The following is an 18,377-nucleotide window of genomic DNA, read 5'->3' as shown; positions in this document are numbered from 1 at the left end:
GGATATTTGGAGTCCTTTCAGGCCTTCGTTGGAAACGGGAATATCTTCCCATAAATACTAAACAGAAGCGTTCTGTGAAACTGCTTTGTGAAGTATGAATCCAACTCACAGAGTTGAACACTTCTTTTGAAAGAGCAGTTTTTAAACACTCTTTTTGTAGAATCTGCAAGTGTTCACTTGGAGCGCTTTGAGGCCTATGGTGGAAAAGGAAATACCTTCGCATAAAACCTAGACAGAAGCATTCTTGGAAACTTCTTTATGATGTGTGCATTCAACTCACAGAGTTGAACCTTCCTTTTCATGGAGCAGTTTGGAAAGAGTCTTTTTGCAGCATCTGCAAGTGGATATTTGGAGCTCTTTCAGGCCTTTGTTAGAAGCGGGAATATCTTCCAATAAAAACTGGACAGAAGCATTCTCACAAACTGCTTTGTGATGTGTGTGTTCAACTCACAGAGTTGAACCTTTCCTTTGCTAGAGCAGTTATGAAACACTCTTTTTGTAGAATCTGCAAGTGTTCATTTGGAGCGCTTTGAGGCCTATGGTGGAAAAGGAAATATCTTCACATATAAACCAGGCAGAAGCATTCTCAGAAACTTCTTCATGATGTCTGCATTCAACTCAGAGAGATAAGCCTTCCTTTTGACAGAGCAGTTTTGAAACTCTATTTTTGCAGAATCTGCCAGTGGTTATTTGGAGCCCTTTCAGGCCTTCGTTGGAAACGGGAATATATTCCCATAGAAACTAAACAGAAGCGTTCTGTGAAACTGCTTTGTGAAGTATGAATCCACCTCACAGAGTTGAACACTTCTTTTGAAAGAGCAGTTTTGAAACACTCTTTTTGTAGAATCTGCAAGTGTTCATTTGGAGCGCTTTGAGGCCTATGGTGGAAAAGGATATATCTTCACTTATAAACCAGGCAGAAGCATTCTCAGAAACCTCTTTATGATGTGTGCATTCAACTCGGAGAGATAAGCCTTCCTTTTGATAGAGCAGTTTTGAAACTGTGTTTTTGCAGAATCTGCAAGTGGATATTTGGAGTCCTTTCAGGCCTTCGTTGGAAACGGGAATATCTTCCCATAAATACTAAACAGAAGCGTTCTGTGAAACTGCTTTGTGAAGTATGAATCCAACTCACAGAGTTGAACACTTCTTTTGAAAGAGCAGTTTTGAAACACTCTTTTTGTAGAATCTGCAAGTGTTCATTTGGAGCGCTTTGAGGCCTATGGTGGAAAAGGAAATATCTTCACATAAAACCTAGACAGAAGCATTCTTTGAAACTTCTTTATGATGTGTGCATTCAACTCACAGAGTTGAACATTCCTTTTCATGGAGCAGTTTGGAAAGAGTCTTTTTGCAGCATCTGCAAGTGGATATTTGGAGCTCTTTCAGGCCTTTGTTAGAAGCGGGAATATCTTCCAATAAAAACTGGACAGAAGCATTCTCACAAACTGCTTTGTGATGTGTGTGTTCAACTCACAGAGTTGAACCTTTCCTTTGCTAGAGCAGTTATGAAACACTCCTTTTGTAGAATCTGCAAGTGTTCATTTGGAGCGCTTTGAGGCCTATGGTGGAAAAGGAAATATCTTCACATATAAACCAGGCAGAAGCATTCTCAGAAACCTCTTTATGATGTCTGCATTCAACCCAGAGAGATAAGCCTTCCTTTTAACAGAGCAGTTTTGAAACTCTATTTTTGCCGAATTTGCAAGTGGATATTTGGAGCCCTTTCAGGCCTTCGTTGGAAACGGGAATGTCTTCCCATAAAAACTAAAGAGAAGCGTTCTGTGAAACTGCTTTGTGAAGTATGAATCCAACTCACAGAGTTGAACACTTCTTTTGAAAGAGTAGTTTTTAAACCCTCTTTTTGTAGAATCTGCAAGTGTTCATTTGGAGCGCTTTGAGGCCTATGGTGGAAAAGGAAATATCTTCACTTATAAACCAGGCAGAAGCATTCTCAGAAACCTCTTTATGATGTGTGCATTCAACTCGGAGAGATAAGCCTTCCTTTTTTTAGAGCAGTTTTGAAACTGTGTTTTTGCAGAATCTGCAAGTGGATATTTGGAGTCCTTTCAGGCCTTCGTTGGAAACGGGAATATCTTCCCATAAATACTAAACAGAAGCGTTCTGTGAAACTGCTTTGTGAAGTATGAATCCAACTCACAGAGTTGAACACTTCTTTTGAAAGACCAGTTTTGAAACACTCTTTTTGTAGAATCTGCAAGTGTTCATTTGGAGCGCTTTGAGGCCTATGGTGGAAAAGGCAATATCTTCACCTAAAACCTAGACAGAAGCATTCTTTGAAACTTCTTTATGATGTGTGCATTCAACTCACAGAGTTGAACCTTCCTTTTCATGGAGCAGTTTGGAAAGAGTCTTTTTGCAGCATCTGCAAGTGGATATTTGGAGCTCTTTCAGGCCTTTGTTAGAAGCGGGAATATCTTCCAATAAAAACTGGACAGAAGCATTCTCACAAACTGCTTTGTGATGTGTGTGTTCAACTCACAGAGTTCAACCTTTCCTTTGCTAGAGCAGTTATGAAACACTCTTTTTGTAGAATCTGCAAGTGTTCATTTGGAGCGCTTTGAGGCCTATGGTGGAAAAGGAAATGTCTTCACATATAAACCAGGCAGAAGCATTCTCAGAAAATTCTTTATGATGTCTGCACTCAACTCAGAGAGATAAGCCTTCCTTTTGACAGAGCAGTTTTGAAACTCTATTTTTGCAGAATCTGCAAGTGGTTATTTGGAGCCCTTTCAGGCCTTCGTTGGAAACGGGAATATCTTCCCATAGAAACTAAACAGAAGCGTTCTGTGAAACTGCTTTGTGAAGTGTGAATCCACCCCACAGAGTTGAACAGTTCTTTTGAAAGAGCAGTTTTGAAACACTCTTTTTGTAGAATCTGCAAGTGTTCATTTGGAGCGCTTTGAGGCCTATGGTGGAAAAGGAAATATCTTCACATATAAACCAGGCAGAAGCATTCTCAGAAACCTCTTTATGATGTCTGCATTCAACTCAGAGAGATAAGCCTTCCTTTTGACAGAGCAGTTTTGAAACTCTGTTTTTGCAGAATTTGCAAGTGGATATTTGGAGCCCTTTCAGGCCTTCGTTGGAAACGGGAATATCTTCCCATAAAAACTAAACAGAAGCGTTCTGTGAAACTGCTTTGTGTAGTATGAATCCAACTCACAGAGTTGAACACTTCCTTTGAAAGAGCTGTTTTGAAACACTCTTTTTGTAGAATCTGCAAGTGTTCATTTGGAGCGCTTTGAGGCCTATGGTGGAAAAGGAAATATCTTCACTTATAAACCAGGCAGAAGCATTCTCAGAAACCTCTTTATGATGTGTGCATTCAACTCAGAGAGATAAGCCTTCCTTTTGACAGAGCAGTTTTGAAACTCTATTTTTGCAGAATCTGCAAGTGGTTATTTGGAGCCCTTTCAGGCCTTCGTTGGAAACGGGAATATCTTCCCATAGAAACTAAACAGAAGCGTTCTGTGAAACTGCTTTGTGTAGTATGAATCCACCTCACAGAGTTGAACACTTCTTTTGAAAGAGCAGTTTTGAAACACTCTTTTTGTAGAATCTGCAAGTGTTCATTTGGAGCGCTTTGAGGCCTATGGTGGAAAAGGATATATCTTCACTTATAAACCAGGCAGAAGCATTCTCAGAAACCTCTTTATGATGTGCGCATTCAACTCGGAGAGATAAGCCTTCCTTTTGATAGAGCAGTTTTGAAACTGTGTTTTTGCAGAATCTGCAAGTGGATATTTGGAGTCCTTTCAGGCCTTCGTTGGAAACGGGAATATCCTCCCATAAATACTAAACAGAAGCGTTCTGTGAAACTGCTTTGTGAAGTATGAATCCAACTCACAGAGTTGAACACTTCTTTTGAAAGAGCAGTTTTGAAACACTCTTTTTGTAGAATCTGCAAGTGTTCATTTGGAGCGCTTTGAGGCCTATGGTGGAAAAGGAAATATCTTCACATAAAACCTAGACAGAAGCATTCTTTGAAACTTCTTTATGATGTGTGCATTCAACTCACAGAGTTGAACCTTCCTTTTCATGGAGCAGTTTGGAAAGAGTCTTTTTGCAGCATTTGCAAGTGGATATTTGGAGCTCTTTCAGGCCTTTGTTAGAAGCGGGAATATCTTCCAATAAAAACTGGACAGAAGCATTCTCACAAACTGCTTTGTGATGTGTGTGTTCAACTCACAGAGTTGAACCTTTCCTTTGCTAGAGCAGTTATGAAACACTCCTTTTGTAGAATCTGCAAGTGTTCATTTGGAGCGCTTTGAGGCCTATGGTGGAAAAGGAAATATCTTCACATATAAACCAGGCAGAAGCATTCTCAGAAACCTCTTTATGATGTCTGCATTCAACCCAGAGAGATAAGCCTTCCTTTTAACAGAGCAGTTTTGAAACTCTATTTTTGCCGAATTTGCAAGTGGATATTTGGAGCCCTTTCAGGCCTTCGTTGGAAACGGGAATGTCTTCCCATAAAAACTAAAGAGAAGCGTTCTGTGAAACTGCTTTGTGAAGTATGAATCCAACTCACAGAGTTGAACACTTCTTTTGAAAGAGTAGTTTTTAAACCCTCTTTTTGTAGAATCTGCAAGTGTTCATTTGGAGCGCTTTGAGGCCTATGGTGGAAAAGGAAATATCTTCACTTATAAACCAGGCAGAAGCATTCTCAGAAACCTCTTTATGATGTGTGCATTCAACTCGGAGAGATAAGCCTTCCTTTTTTTAGAGCAGTTTTGAAACTGTGTTTTTGCAGAATCTGCAAGTGGATATTTGGAGTCCTTTCAGGCCTTCGTTGGAAACGGGAATATCTTCCCATAAATACTAAACAGAAGCGTTCTGTGAAACTGCTTTGTGAAGTATGAATCCAACTCACAGAGTTGAACACTTCTTTTGAAAGACCAGTTTTGAAACACTCTTTTTGTAGAATCTGCAAGTGTTCATTTGGAGCGCTTTGAGGCCTATGGTGGAAAAGGCAATATCTTCACCTAAAACCTAGACAGAAGCATTCTTTGAAACTTCTTTATGATGTGTGCATTCAACTCACAGAGTTGAACCTTCCTTTTCATGGAGCAGTTTGGAAAGAGTCTTTTTGCAGCATCTGCAAGTGGATATTTGGAGCTCTTTCAGGCCTTTGTTAGAAGCGGGAATATCTTCCAATAAAAACTGGACAGAAGCATTCTCACAAACTGCTTTGTGATGTGTGTGTTCAACTCACAGAGTTCAACCTTTCCTTTGCTAGAGCAGTTATGAAACACTCTTTTTGTAGAATCTGCAAGTGTTCATTTGGAGCGCTTTGAGGCCTATGGTGGAAAAGGAAATGTCTTCACATATAAACCAGGCAGAAGCATTCTCAGAAAATTCTTTATGATGTCTGCACTCAACTCAGAGAGATAAGCCTTCCTTTTGACAGAGCAGTTTTGAAACTCTATTTTTGCAGAATCTGCAAGTGGTTATTTGGAGCCCTTTCAGGCCTTCGTTGGAAACGGGAATATCTTCCCATAGAAACTAAACAGAAGCGTTCTGTGAAACTGCTTTGTGAAGTGTGAATCCACCCCACAGAGTTGAACAGTTCTTTTGAAAGAGCAGTTTTGAAACACTCTTTTTGTAGAATCTGCAAGTGTTCATTTGGAGCGCTTTGAGGCCTATGGTGGAAAAGGAAATATCTTCACATATAAACCAGGCAGAAGCATTCTCAGAAACCTCTTTATGATGTCTGCATTCAACTCAGAGAGATAAGCCTTCCTTTTGACAGAGCAGTTTTGAAACTCTGTTTTTGCAGAATTTGCAAGTGGATATTTGGAGCCCTTTCAGGCCTTCGTTGGAAACGGGAATATCTTCCCATAAAAACTAAACAGAAGCGTTCTGTGAAACTGCTTTGTGTAGTATGAATCCAACTCACAGAGTTGAACACTTCCTTTGAAAGAGCTGTTTTGAAACACTCTTTTTGTAGAATCTGCAAGTGTTCATTTGGAGCGCTTTGAGGCCTATGGTGGAAAAGGAAATATCTTCACTTATAAACCAGGCAGAAGCATTCTCAGAAACCTCTTTATGATGTGTGCATTCAACTCGGAGAGATAAGCCTTTCTTTTGATAGAGCAGTTTTGAAACTGTGTTTTTGCAGAATCTGCAAGTGGTTATTTGGAGCCCTTTCAGGCCTTCGATGGAAACGGGAATATATTCCCATAGAACCTAAACAGAAGCGTTCTGTGAAACTGCTTTGTGAAGTATGAATCCACCTCACAGAGTTGAACACTTCTTTTGAAAGAGCAGTTTTGAAACACTCTTTTTGTAGAATCTGCATGTGTTCATTTGGAGCGCTTTGAGGCCTATGGTGGAAAAGGATATATCTTCACTTATAAACCAGGCAGAAGCATTCTCAGAAACCTCTTTATGATGTGTGCATTCAACTCGGAGAGATAAGCCTTCCTTTTGATAGAGCAGTTTTGAAACTGTGTTTTTGCAGAATCTGCAAGTGGATATTTGGTGTCCTTTCAGGCCTTCGTTGGAAACGGGAATATCTTCCCATAAATACTAAACAGAAGCGTTCTGTGAAACTGCTTTGTGAAGTATGAATCCAACTCACAGAGTTGAACACTTCTTTTGAAAGAGCAGTTTTGAAACACTCTTTTTGTAGAATCTGCAAGTGTTCATTTGGAGCGCTTTGAGGCCTATGGTGGAAAAGGAAATATCTTCACATAAAACCTAGACAGAAGCATTCTTTGAAACTTCTTTATGATGTGTGCATTCAACTCACAGAGTTGAACCTTCCTTTTCATGGAGCAGTTTGGAAAGAGTCTTTTTGCAGCATCTGCAAGTGGATATTTGGAGTTCTTTCAGGCCTTTGTTAGAAGCGGGAATATCTTCTCATAAAAACTGGACAGAAGCATTCTCACAAACTGCTTTGTGATGTGTGTGTTCAACTCACAGAGTTGAACCTTTCCTTTGCTAGAGCAGTTATGAAACACTCCTTTTGTAGAATCTGCAAGTGTTCATTTGGAGCGCTTTGAGGCCTATGGTGGAAAAGGAAATATCTTCACATATAAACCAGGCAGAAGCATTCTCAGAAACCTTTTTATGATGTCTGCATTCAACTGAGAGAGATAAGCCTTCCTTTTTACGGAGCAGTTTTGAAATTCTATTTTTGCAGAATCTGCAAGTGGATATTTGGAGCCCTTTCAGGCCTTCGTTGGAAACGGGAATATCTTCCCATAAAAACTAAACAGAAGCGTTCTGTGAAACTGCTTTGTGTAGTATGAATCCAACTCACAGAGTTGAACACTTCCTTTGAAAGAGCTGTTTTGAAACACTCTTTTTGTAGAATCTGCAAGTGTTCATTTGGAGCGCTTTGAGGCCTATGGTGGAAAAGGAAATATCTTCACTTATAAACCAGGGAGAAGCATTCTCAGAAACCTCTTTATGATGTGTGCATTCAGCTCGGAGAGATAAGCCTTCCTTTTGATAGAGCAGTTTTGAAACTGTGTTTCTGCAGAATCTGCAAGTGGTTATTTGGAGCCCTTTCAGGCCTTCGTTGGAAACGGGAATATCTTCCCATAAAAACTAAACAGAAGCATTCTGAGAAACTGCTTTGTGAAGTATGAATCCACCTCACAGAGTTGAACACTTCTTTTGAAAGAGCAGTTTTGAAACACTCTTTTTGTAGAATCTGCAAGTGTTCATTTGGAGCGCTTTGAGGCCTATGGTTTAAAAGGAAATATCTTCACATAAAACCTAGACAGAAGCATTCTTTGAAACTTCTTTATGATGTGTGCATTCAACTCACAGAGTTGAACCTTCCTTTTCATGGAGCAGTTTGGAAAGAGTCTTTTTGCAGCATCTGCAAGTGGATATTTGGAGCTCTTTCAGGCCTTTGTTAGAAGCGGGAATATCTTCTCATAAAAACTGGACAGAAGCATTCTCACAAACTGCTTTGTGATGTGTGTGTTCAACTCACAGAGTTGAACCTTTCCTTTGCTAGAGCAGTTATGAAACACTCTTTTTGTAGAATCTGCAAGTGTTCATTTGGAGCGCTTTGAGGCCTATGGTGGAAAAGGAAATATCTTCACTTATAAACCAGGCCGAAGCATTCTCAGAAAACACTTTATGATGTGTGCATTCAACTCGGAGCGATAAGCCTTCCTTTTGATAGAGCAGTTTTGAAACTCTGTTTTGACAGAATCTGCAAGTGGATATTTGGAGCCATTTCAGGCCTTCGTTGGAAACGGGAATATCTTCCCATAAAAATTAAACAGAAGCGTTCTGTGAAACTGCTTTGTGTAGTATGAATCCAACTCACAGAGTTGAACACTTCCTTTGAAAGAGCTGTTTTGAAACACTCTTTTTGTAGAATCTGCAAGTGTTCATTTGGAGCGCTTTGAGGCCTATGGTGGAAAAGGATATATCTTCACTTATAAACCAGGCAGAAGCATTCTCAGAAACCTCTTTATGATGTGTGCATTCAACTCGGAGAGATAAGCCTTCCTTTTGATAGAGCAGTTTTGAAACTGTGTTTTTGCAGAATCTGCAAGTGGATATTTGGGGTCCTTTCAGGCCTTCGTTGGAAACGGGAATATCTTCCCATAAATACTAAACAGAAGCGTTCTGTGAAACTGCTTTGTGAAGTATGAATCCAACTCACAGAGTTGAACACTTCTTTTGAAAGAGCAGTTTTGAAACACTCTTTTTGTAGAATCTGCAAGTGTTCATTTGGAGCGCTTTGAGGCCTATGGTGGAAAAGGAAATATCTTCACATAAAACCTAGACAGAAGCATTCTTTGAAACTTCTTTATGATGTGTGCATTCAACTCACAGAGTTGAACCTTCCTTTTCATGGAGCAGTTTGGAAAGACTCTTTTTGCAGCATCTGCAAGTGGATATTTGGAGCTCTTTCAGGCCTTTGTTAGAAGCGGGAATATCTTCCAATAAAAACTGGACAGAAGCATTCTCACAAACTGCTTTGTGATGTGTGTGTTCAACTCACAGAGTTGAACCTTTCCTTTGCTAGAGCAGTTATGAAACACTCTTTTTGTAGAATCTGCAAGTGTTCATTTGGAGCGCTTTGAGGCCTATGGTGGAAAAGGAAATATCTTCACATATAAACCAGGCAGAAGCATTCTCAGAAACTTCTTTATGATGTCTGCATTCAACTCAGAGAGATAAGCCTTCCTCTTGACAGAGCAGTTTTGAAACTCTATTTTTGCAGAATCTGCAAGTGGTTATTTGGAGCCCTTTCAGGCCTTCGTTGGAAACGGGAATATATTCCCATAGAAACTAAACAGAAGCGTTCTGTGAAACTGCTTTGTGAAGTATGAATCCACCTCACAGAGTTGAACACTTCTTTTGAAAGAGCAGTTTTGAAACACTCTTTTTGTAGAATCTGCAAGTGTTCATTTGGAGCGCTTTGAGGCCTATGGTGGAAAAGGATATATCTTCACTTATAAACCAGGCAGAAGCATTCTCAGAAACCTCTTTATGATGTGTGCATTCAACTCGGAGAGATAAGCCTTCCTTTTGATAGAGCAGTTTTGAAACTGTGTTTTTGCAGAATCTGCAAGTGGATATTTGGAGTCCTTTCAGGCCTTCGTTGGAAACGGGAATATCTTCCCATAAATACTAAACAGAAGCGTTCTGTGAAACTGCTTTGTGAAGTATGAATCCAACTCACAGAGTTGAACACTTCTTTTGAAAGAGCAGTTTTGAAACACTCTTTTTGTAGAATCTGCAAGTGTTCTTTTGGAGCGCTTTGAGGCCTATGGTGGAAAAGGAAATATCTTCACATAAAACCTAGACAGAAGCATTCTTTGAAACTTCTTTATGATGTGTGCATTCAACTCACAGAGTTGAACATTCCTTTTCATGGAGCAGTTTTCAAAGAGTCTTTTTGCAGCATCTGCAAGTGGATATTTGGAGCTCTTTCAGGCCTTTGTTAGAAGCGGGAATATCTTCCAATAAAAACTGGACAGAAGCATTCTCACAAACTGCTTTGTGATGTGTGTGTTCAACTCACAGAGTTGAACCTTTCCTTTGCTAGAGCAGTTATGAAACACTCCTTTTGTAGAATCTGCAAGTGTTCATTTGGAGCGCTTTGAGGCCTATGGTGGAAAAGGAAATATCTTCACATATAAACCAGGGAGAAGCATTCTCAGAAACCTCTTTATGATGTCTGCATTCAACCCAGAGAGATAAGCCTTCCTTTTAACAGAGCAGTTTTGAAACTCTATTTTTGCCGAATTTGCAAGTGGATATTTGGAGCCCTTTCAGGCCTTCGTTGGAAACGGGAATATCTTCCCATAAAAACTAAAGAGAAGCGTTCTGTGAAACTGCTTTGTGTAGTATGAATCCAACTCACAGAGTTGAACACTTCTTTTGAAAGAGCAGTTTTGAAACCCTCTTTTTGTAGAATCTGCAAGTGTTCATTTGGAGCGCTTTGAGGCCTATGGTGGAAAAGGAAATATCTTCACTTATAAACCAGGCAGAAGCATTCTCAGAAACCTCTTTATGATGTGTGCATTCAACTCGGAGAGATAAGCCTTCCTTTTTTTAGAGCAGTTTTGAAACTGTGTTTTTGCAGAATCTGAAAGTGGATATTTGGAGTCCTTTCAGGCCTTCGTTGGAAACGGGAATATCTTCCCATAAATATTAAACAGAAGCGTTCTGTGAAACTGCTTTGTGAAGTATGAATCCAACTCACAGAGTTGAACACTTCTTTTGAAAGAGCAGTTTTGAAACACTCTTTTTGTAGAATCTGCAAGTGTTCATTTGGAGCGCTTTGAGGCCTATGGTGGAAAAGGAAATATCTTCACCTAAAACCTAGACAGAAGCATTCTTTGAAACTTCTTTATGATGTGTGCATTCATCTCACAGAGTTGAACCTTCGTTTTCATGGAGCAGTTTGGAAAGAGTCTTTTTGCAGCATCTGCAAGTGGATATTTGGAGCTCTTTCAGGCCTTTGTTAGAAGAGGGAATATCTTCTCTTAAAAACTGGACAGAAGCATTCTCACAAACTGCTTTGTGATGTGTGTGTTCAACTCACAGAGTTGAACCTTTCCTTTGCTAGAGCAGTTATGAAACACTCCTTTTGTAGAATCTGCAAGTGTTCATTTGGAGCGCTTTGAGGCCTATGGTGGAAAAGGAAATATCTTCACATATAAACCAGGCAGATGCATTCTCAGAAACCTCTTTATGATGTCTGCATTCAACTCAGAGAGATAAGCCTTCCTTTTAACAGAGCAGTTTAGAAACTCTATTTTTGCAGAATCTGCAAGTGGATATTTGGAGCCCTTTCAGGCCTTCGTTGGAAACGGGAATATCTTCCCATAAAAACTAAAGAGAAGCGTTCTGTGAAACTGCTTTGTGTAGTATGAATCCAACTCACAGAGTTGAACACTTCCTTTGAAAGAGCTGTTTTGAAACACTCTTTTTGTAGAATCTGCAAGTGTTCATTTGGAGCGCTTTGAGACCTATAGTGGAAAAGGAAATATCTTCACTTATAAACCAGGCAGAAGCATTCTCAGAAACCTCTTTATGATGTGTGCATTCAGCTCGGAGAGATAAGCCTTCCTTTTGATAGAGCAGTTTTGAAACTGTGTTTCTGCAGAATCTGCAAGTGGTTATTTGGAGCCATTTCAGGCCTTCGTTGGAAACGGGAATATCTTCCCATAAAAACTAAACAGAAGCGTTCTGTGAAACTGCTTTGTGAAGTATGAATCCAACTCACAGAGTTGAACACTTCTTTTGAAAGAGCAGTTTTGAAACACTCTTTTTGTAGAATCTGCAAGTGTTCATTTGGAGCGCTTTGAGGCCTATGGTGGAAAAGGAAATATCTTCACATAAAACCTAGACAGAAGCATTTTTGAAACTTCTTTATGATGTGTGCATTCAACTCACAGAGTTGAACCTTCCTTTTCATGGAGCAGTTTGGAAAGAGTCTTTTTGCAGCATCTGCAAGTGGATATTTGGAGCTCTTTCCGGCCTTTGTTAGAAGCGGGAATATCTTCTCTTAAAAACTGGACGGAAGCATTCTCACAAACTGCTTTGTGATGTGTGTGTTCAACTCACAGAGTTGAACCTTTCCTTTGCTAGAGCAGTTATGAAACACTCTTTTTGTAGAATCTGCAAGTGTTCATTTGGAGCGCTTTGAGGCCTACGGTGGAAAAGGAAATATCTTCACATATAAACCAGGTAGAAGCATTCTCAGAAACCTCTTTATGATGTCTGCATTCAACTCAGAGAGATAAGCCTTCCTTTTGACAGAGCAGTTTTGAAACTCTATTTTTGCAGAATTTGCAAGTGGATATTTGGAGCCCTTTCAGGCCTTCGTTGGAAACGGGAATATCTTCCCATAAAAACTAAACAGAAGCGTTCTGTGAAACTGCTTTGTGTAGTATGAATCCAACTCACAGAGTTGAACACTTCCTTTGAAAGAGCTGTTTTGAAACACTCTTTTTGTAGAATCTGCAAGTGTTCATTTGGAGCGCTTTGAGGCCTATGGTGGAAAAGGAAATATCTTCACTTATAAACCAGGCAGAAGCATTCTCAGAAAACTCTTTATGATGTGTGCATTCAACTCGGAGCGATAAGCCTTCCTTTTGATAGAGCAGTTTTGAAACTCTGTTTTGGCAGAATCTGCAAGTGGATATTTGGAGCCCTTTCAGGCCTTCGTTGGAAACGGGAATATCTTCCCATAAAAACTAAACAGAAGCGTTCTGTGAAGCTGCTTTGTGAAGTATGAATCCACCTCACAGAGTTGAACACTTATTTTGAAAGAAGAGTTTTGAAACGCTCTTTTTGTAGAATCTGCAAGTGTTCATTTGGAGCGCTTTGAGGCCTATGGTGGAAAAGGAAATGTCTTCATATATAAACCAGGCAGAAGCATTCTCAGAAACTTCTTTATGATGTCTGCATTCAACTCAGAGAGATAAGCCTTCCTTTTGACAGAGCAGTTTTGAAACTCTATTTTTGCAGAATCTGCAAGTGGTTATTTGGAGCCCTTTCAGGCCTTCGTTGGAAACGGGAATATCTTCCCATAGAAACTAAACAGAAGCGTTCTGTGAAACTGCTTTGTGTAGTATGAATCCACCTCACAGAGTTGAACACTTCTTTTGAAAGAGCAGTTTTGAAACACTCTTTTTGTAGAATCTGCAAGTGTTCATTTGGAGCGCTTTGAGGCCTATGGTGGAAAAGGATATATCTTCACTTATAAACCAGGCAGAAGCATTCTCAGAAACCTCTTTATGATGTGCGCATTCAACTCGGAGAGATAAGCCTTCCTTTTGATAGAGCAGTTTTGAAACTGTGTTTTTGCAGAATCTGCAAGTGGATATTTGGAGTCCTTTCAGGCCTTCGTTGGAAACGGGAATATCCTCCCATAAATACTAAACAGAAGCGTTCTGTGAAACTGCTTTGTGAAGTATGAATCCAACTCACAGAGTTGAACACTTCTTTTGAAAGAGCAGTTTTGAAACACTCTTTTTGTAGAATCTGCAAGTGTTCATTTGGAGCGCTTTGAGGCCTATGGTGGAAAAGGAAATATCTTCACATAAAACCTAGACAGAAGCATTCTTTGAAACTTCTTTATGATGTGTGCATTCAACTCACAGAGTTGAACCTTCCTTTTCATGGAGCAGTTTGGAAAGAGTCTTTTTGCAGCATTTGCAAGTGGATATTTGGAGCTCTTTCAGGCCTTTGTTAGAAGCGGGAATATCTTCCAATAAAAACCGGACAGAAGCATTCTCACAAACTGCTTTGTGATGTGTGTGTTCAACTCACAGAGTTGAACCTTTCCTTTGCTAGAGCAGTTATGAAACACTCTTTTTGTAGAATCTGCAAGTGTTCATTTGGAGCGCTTTGAGGCCTATGGTGGAAAAGGAAATATCTTCACATATAAACCAGGCAGAAGCATTCTCAGAAACTTCTTTATGATGTCTGCATTCAACTCAGAGAGATAAGCCTTCCTTTTGACAGAGCAGTTTTGAAACTCTATTTTTGCAGTATCTGCAAGTGGTTATTTTGAGCCCTTTCAGGCCTTCGTTGGAAACGGGAATATATTCCCATAGAAACTAAACAGAAGCGTTCTGTGAAACTGCTTTGTGAAGTATGAATCCACCTCACAGAGTTGAACACTTCTTTTGAAAGAGCAGTTTTGAAACACTCTTTTTGTAGAATCTGCAAGTGTTCATTTGGAGCGCTTTGAGGCCTATGGTGGAAAAGGATATATCTTCACTTATAAACCAGGCAGAAGCATTCTCAGAAACCTCTTTATGATGTGTGCATTCAACTCGGAGAGATAAGCCTTCCTTTTGATAGAGCAGTTTTGAAACTGTGTTTTTGCAGAATCTGGAAGTGGATATTTGGAGTCCTTTCAGGCCTTGGTTGGAAGCGGGAATATCTTCCCATAAATACTAAACAGAAGCGTTCTGTGAAACTGCTTTGTGAAGTATGAATCCAACTCACAGAGTTGAACACTTCTTTTGAAAGAGCAGTTTTGAAACACTCTTTTTGTAGAATCTGCAAGTGTTCATTTGGAGCGCTTTGAGGCCTATGGTGGAAAAGGAAATATCTTCACATAAAACCTAGACAGAAGCATTCTTTGAAACTTCTTTATGATGTGTGCATTCAACTCACAGAGTTGAACCTTCCTTTTCATGGAGCAGTTTGGAAAGAGTCTTTTTGCAGCATCTGCAAGTGGATATTTGGAGCTCTTTCAGGCCTTTGTTAGAAGCGGGAATATCTTCTCTTAAAAACTGGACAGAAGCATTCTCACAAACTGCTTTGTGATGTGTGTGTTCAACTCACAGAGTTGAACCTTTCCTTTGCTAGAGCAGTTATGAAACACTCTTTTTGTAGAATCTGCAAGTGTTCATTTGGAGCGCTTTGAGGCCTACGGTGGAAAAGGAAATATCTTCACATATAAACCAGGCAGAAGCATTCTCAGAAACCTCTTTATGATGTCTGCATTCAACTCAGAGAGATAAGCCTTCCTTTTGACAGAGCAGTTTTGAAACTCTATTTTTGCAGAATTTGCAAGTGGATATTTGGAGCCCTTTCAGGCCTTCGTTGGAAACGGGAATATCTTCCCATAAAAACTAAACAGAAGCGTTCTGTGAAACTGCTTTGTGTAGTATGAATCCAACTCACAGAGTTGAACACTTCCTTTGAAAGAGCTGTTTTGAAACACTCTTTTTGTAGAATCTGCAAGTGTTCATTTGGAGCGCTTTGAGGCCTATGGTGGAAAAGGAAATATCTTCACTTATAAACCAGGCAGAAGCATTCTCAGAAAACTCTTTATGATTTGTGCATTCAACTCGGAGCGATAAGCCTTCCTTTTGATAGAGCAGTTTTGAAACTCTGTTTTGGCAGAATCTGCAAGTGGATATTTGGAGCCCTTTCAGGCCTTCGTTGGAAACGGGAATATCTTCCCATAAAAACTAAACAGAAGCGTTCTGTGAAACTGCTTTGTGAAGTATGAATCCACCTCACAGAGTTGAACACTTCTTTTGAAAGAAGAGTTTTGAAACGCTCTTTTTGTAGAATCTGCAAGTGTTCATTTGGAGCGCTTTGAGGCCTATGGTGGAAAAGGAAATATCTTCACTTATAAACCAGGCAGAAGCATTCTCAGAAACCTCTTTATGATGTGTGCATTCAACTCGGAGAGATAAGCCTTTCTTTTGATAGAGCAGTTTTGAAACTGTGTTTTTGCAGAATCTGCAAGTGGATATTTGGAGTCCTTTCAGGCCTTCGTTGGAAACGGGAATATCTTCCCAAAAATACTAAACAGAAGCGTTCTGTGAAACTGCTTTGTGAAGTATGAATCCAACTCACAGAGTTGAACACTTCTTTTGAAAGAGCAGTTTTGAAACACTCTTTTTGTAGAATCTGCAAATGTTCATTTGGAGCGCTTTGAGGCCTATGGTGGAAAAGGAAATATCTTCACATAAAACCTAGACAGAAGCATTCTTTGAAACTTCTTTATGATGTGTGCATTCAACTCACAGAGTTGAACCTTCCTTTTCATGGAGCAGTTTGGAAAGAGTCTTTTTGCAGCATCTGCAAGTGGATATTTGGAGCTCTTTCAGGCCTTTGTTAGAAGCGGGAATATCTTCTCTTAAAAACTGGACAGAAGCATTCTCACAAACTGCTTTGTGATGTGTGTGTTCAACTCACAGAGTTGAACCTTTCCTTTGATAGAGCAGTTATGAAACACTCTTTTTGTAGAATCTGCAAGTGTTCATTTGGAGCGCTTTGAGGCCTACGGTGGAAAAGGAAATATCTTCACATATAAACCAGGCAGAAGCATTCTCAGAAACCTCTTTATGATGTCTGCATTCAACTCAGAGAGATAAGCCTTCCTTTTGACAGAGCAGTTTTGAAACTCTATTTTTGCAGAATTTGCAAGTGGATATTTGGAGCCCTTTCAGGCCTTCGTTGGAAACGGGAATATCTTCCCATAAAAACTAAAGAGAAGCGTTCTGTGAAACTGCTTTGTGTAGTATGAATCCAACTCACAGAGTTGAACACTTCCTTTGAAAGAGCTGTTTTGAAACACTCTTTTTGTAGAATCTGCAAGTGTTCATTTGGAGCGCTTTGAGGCCTATGGTGGAAAAGGAAATATCTTCACTTATAAACCAGGCAGAAGCATTCTCAGAAAACTCTTTATGATGTGTGCATTCAACTCGGAGCGATCAGCCTTCCTTTTGATAGAGCAGTTTTGAAACTCTGTTTTGGCAGAATCTGCAAGTGGATATTTGGAGCCCTTTCAGGCCTTCGTTGGAAACGGGAATATCTTCCCATAAAAACTAAACAGAAGCGTTCTGTGAAACTGCTTTGTGAAGTATGAATCCACCTCACAGAGTTGAACACTTCTTTTGAAAGAAGAGTTTTGAAACGCTCTTTTTGTAGAATCTGCAAGTGTTCATTTGGAGCGCTTTGAGGCCTATGGTGGAAAAGGAAATATCTTCACTTATAAACCAGGCAGAAGCATTCTCAGAAACCTCTTTATGATGTGTGCATTCAACTCGGAGAGATAAGCCTTTCTTTTGATAGAGCAGTTTTGAAACTGTGTTTTTGCAGAATCTGCAAGTGGATATTTGAGTCCTTTCAGGCCTTCGTTGGAAACGGGAATATCTTCCCAAAAATACTAAACAGAAGCGTTCTGTGCAACTGCTTTGTGAAGTATGAATCCAACTCACAGAGTTGAACACTTCTTTTGAAAGAGCACTTTTGAAACACTCTTTTTGTAGAATCTGCAAATGTTCATTTGGAGCGCTTTGAGGCCTATGGTGGAAAAGGAAATATCTTCACATAAAACCTAGACAGAAGCATTCTTTGAAACTTCTTTATGATGTGTGCATTCAACTCACAGAGTTGAACCTTCCTTTTCATGGAGCAGTTTGGAAAGAGTCTTTTTGCAGCATCTGCAAGTGGATATTTGGAGCTCTTTCAGGCCTTTGTTAGAAGCGGGAATATCTTCCAATAAAAACTGGACAGAAGCATTCTCACAAACTGCTTTGTGATGTGTGTGTTCAACTCACAGAGTTGAACCTTTCCTTTGATAGAGCAGTTATGAAACACTCTTTTTGTAGAATCTGCAAGTGTTCATTTGGAGCGCTTTGAGGCCTATGGTGGAAAAGGAAATGTCTTCACATATAAACCAGGCAGAAGCATTCTCAGAAACTTCTTTATGATGTCTGCATTCAACTCAGAGAGATAAGCCTTCCTTTTGACAGAGCAGTTTTGAAACTCTATTTTTGCCGAATCTGCAAGTGGTTATTTGGAGCCCTTTCAGGCCTTCGTTGGAAACGGGAATATCTTACCATAGAAACTAAACAGAAGCGTTCTGTGAAACTGCTTTGTGAAGTATGAATCCACCTCACAGAGTTGAACACTTCTTTTGAAAGAGCAGTTTTGAAACACTCTTTTTGTAGAATCTGCAAGTGTTCATTTGGAGCGCTTTGAGGCCTATGGTGGAAAAGGATATATCTTCACTTATAAACCAGGCAGAAGCATTCTCAGAAACCTCTTTATGATGTGTGCATTCAACTCGGAGAGATAAGCCTTCCTTTTGATAGAGCAGTTTTGAAACTGTGTTTTTGCAGAATCTGGAAGTGGATATTTGGAGTCCTTTCAGGCCTTCGTTGGAAGCGGGAATATCTTCCCATAAATACTAAACAGAAGCGTTCTGTGAAACTGCTTTGTGAAGTATGAATCCAACTCACAGAGTTGAACACTTCTTTTGAAAGAGCAGTTTTGAAACACTCTTTTTGTAGAATCTGCAAGTGTTCATTTGGAGCGCTTTGAGGCCTATGGTGGAAAAGGAAATATCTTCACATAAAACCTAGACAGAAGCATTCTTTGAAACT

The sequence above is a fragment of the Pongo pygmaeus genome, chromosome 2, assembly GCF_028885625.2.
Source record: "Pongo pygmaeus isolate AG05252 chromosome 2, NHGRI_mPonPyg2-v2.0_pri, whole genome shotgun sequence".
NCBI classification, from domain to species: Eukaryota; Metazoa; Chordata; class Mammalia; order Primates; family Hominidae; genus Pongo; species Pongo pygmaeus.
The sequence above is the reverse complement of the archived record's forward strand: the minus strand, read 5'-3'. Positions refer to the sequence as shown.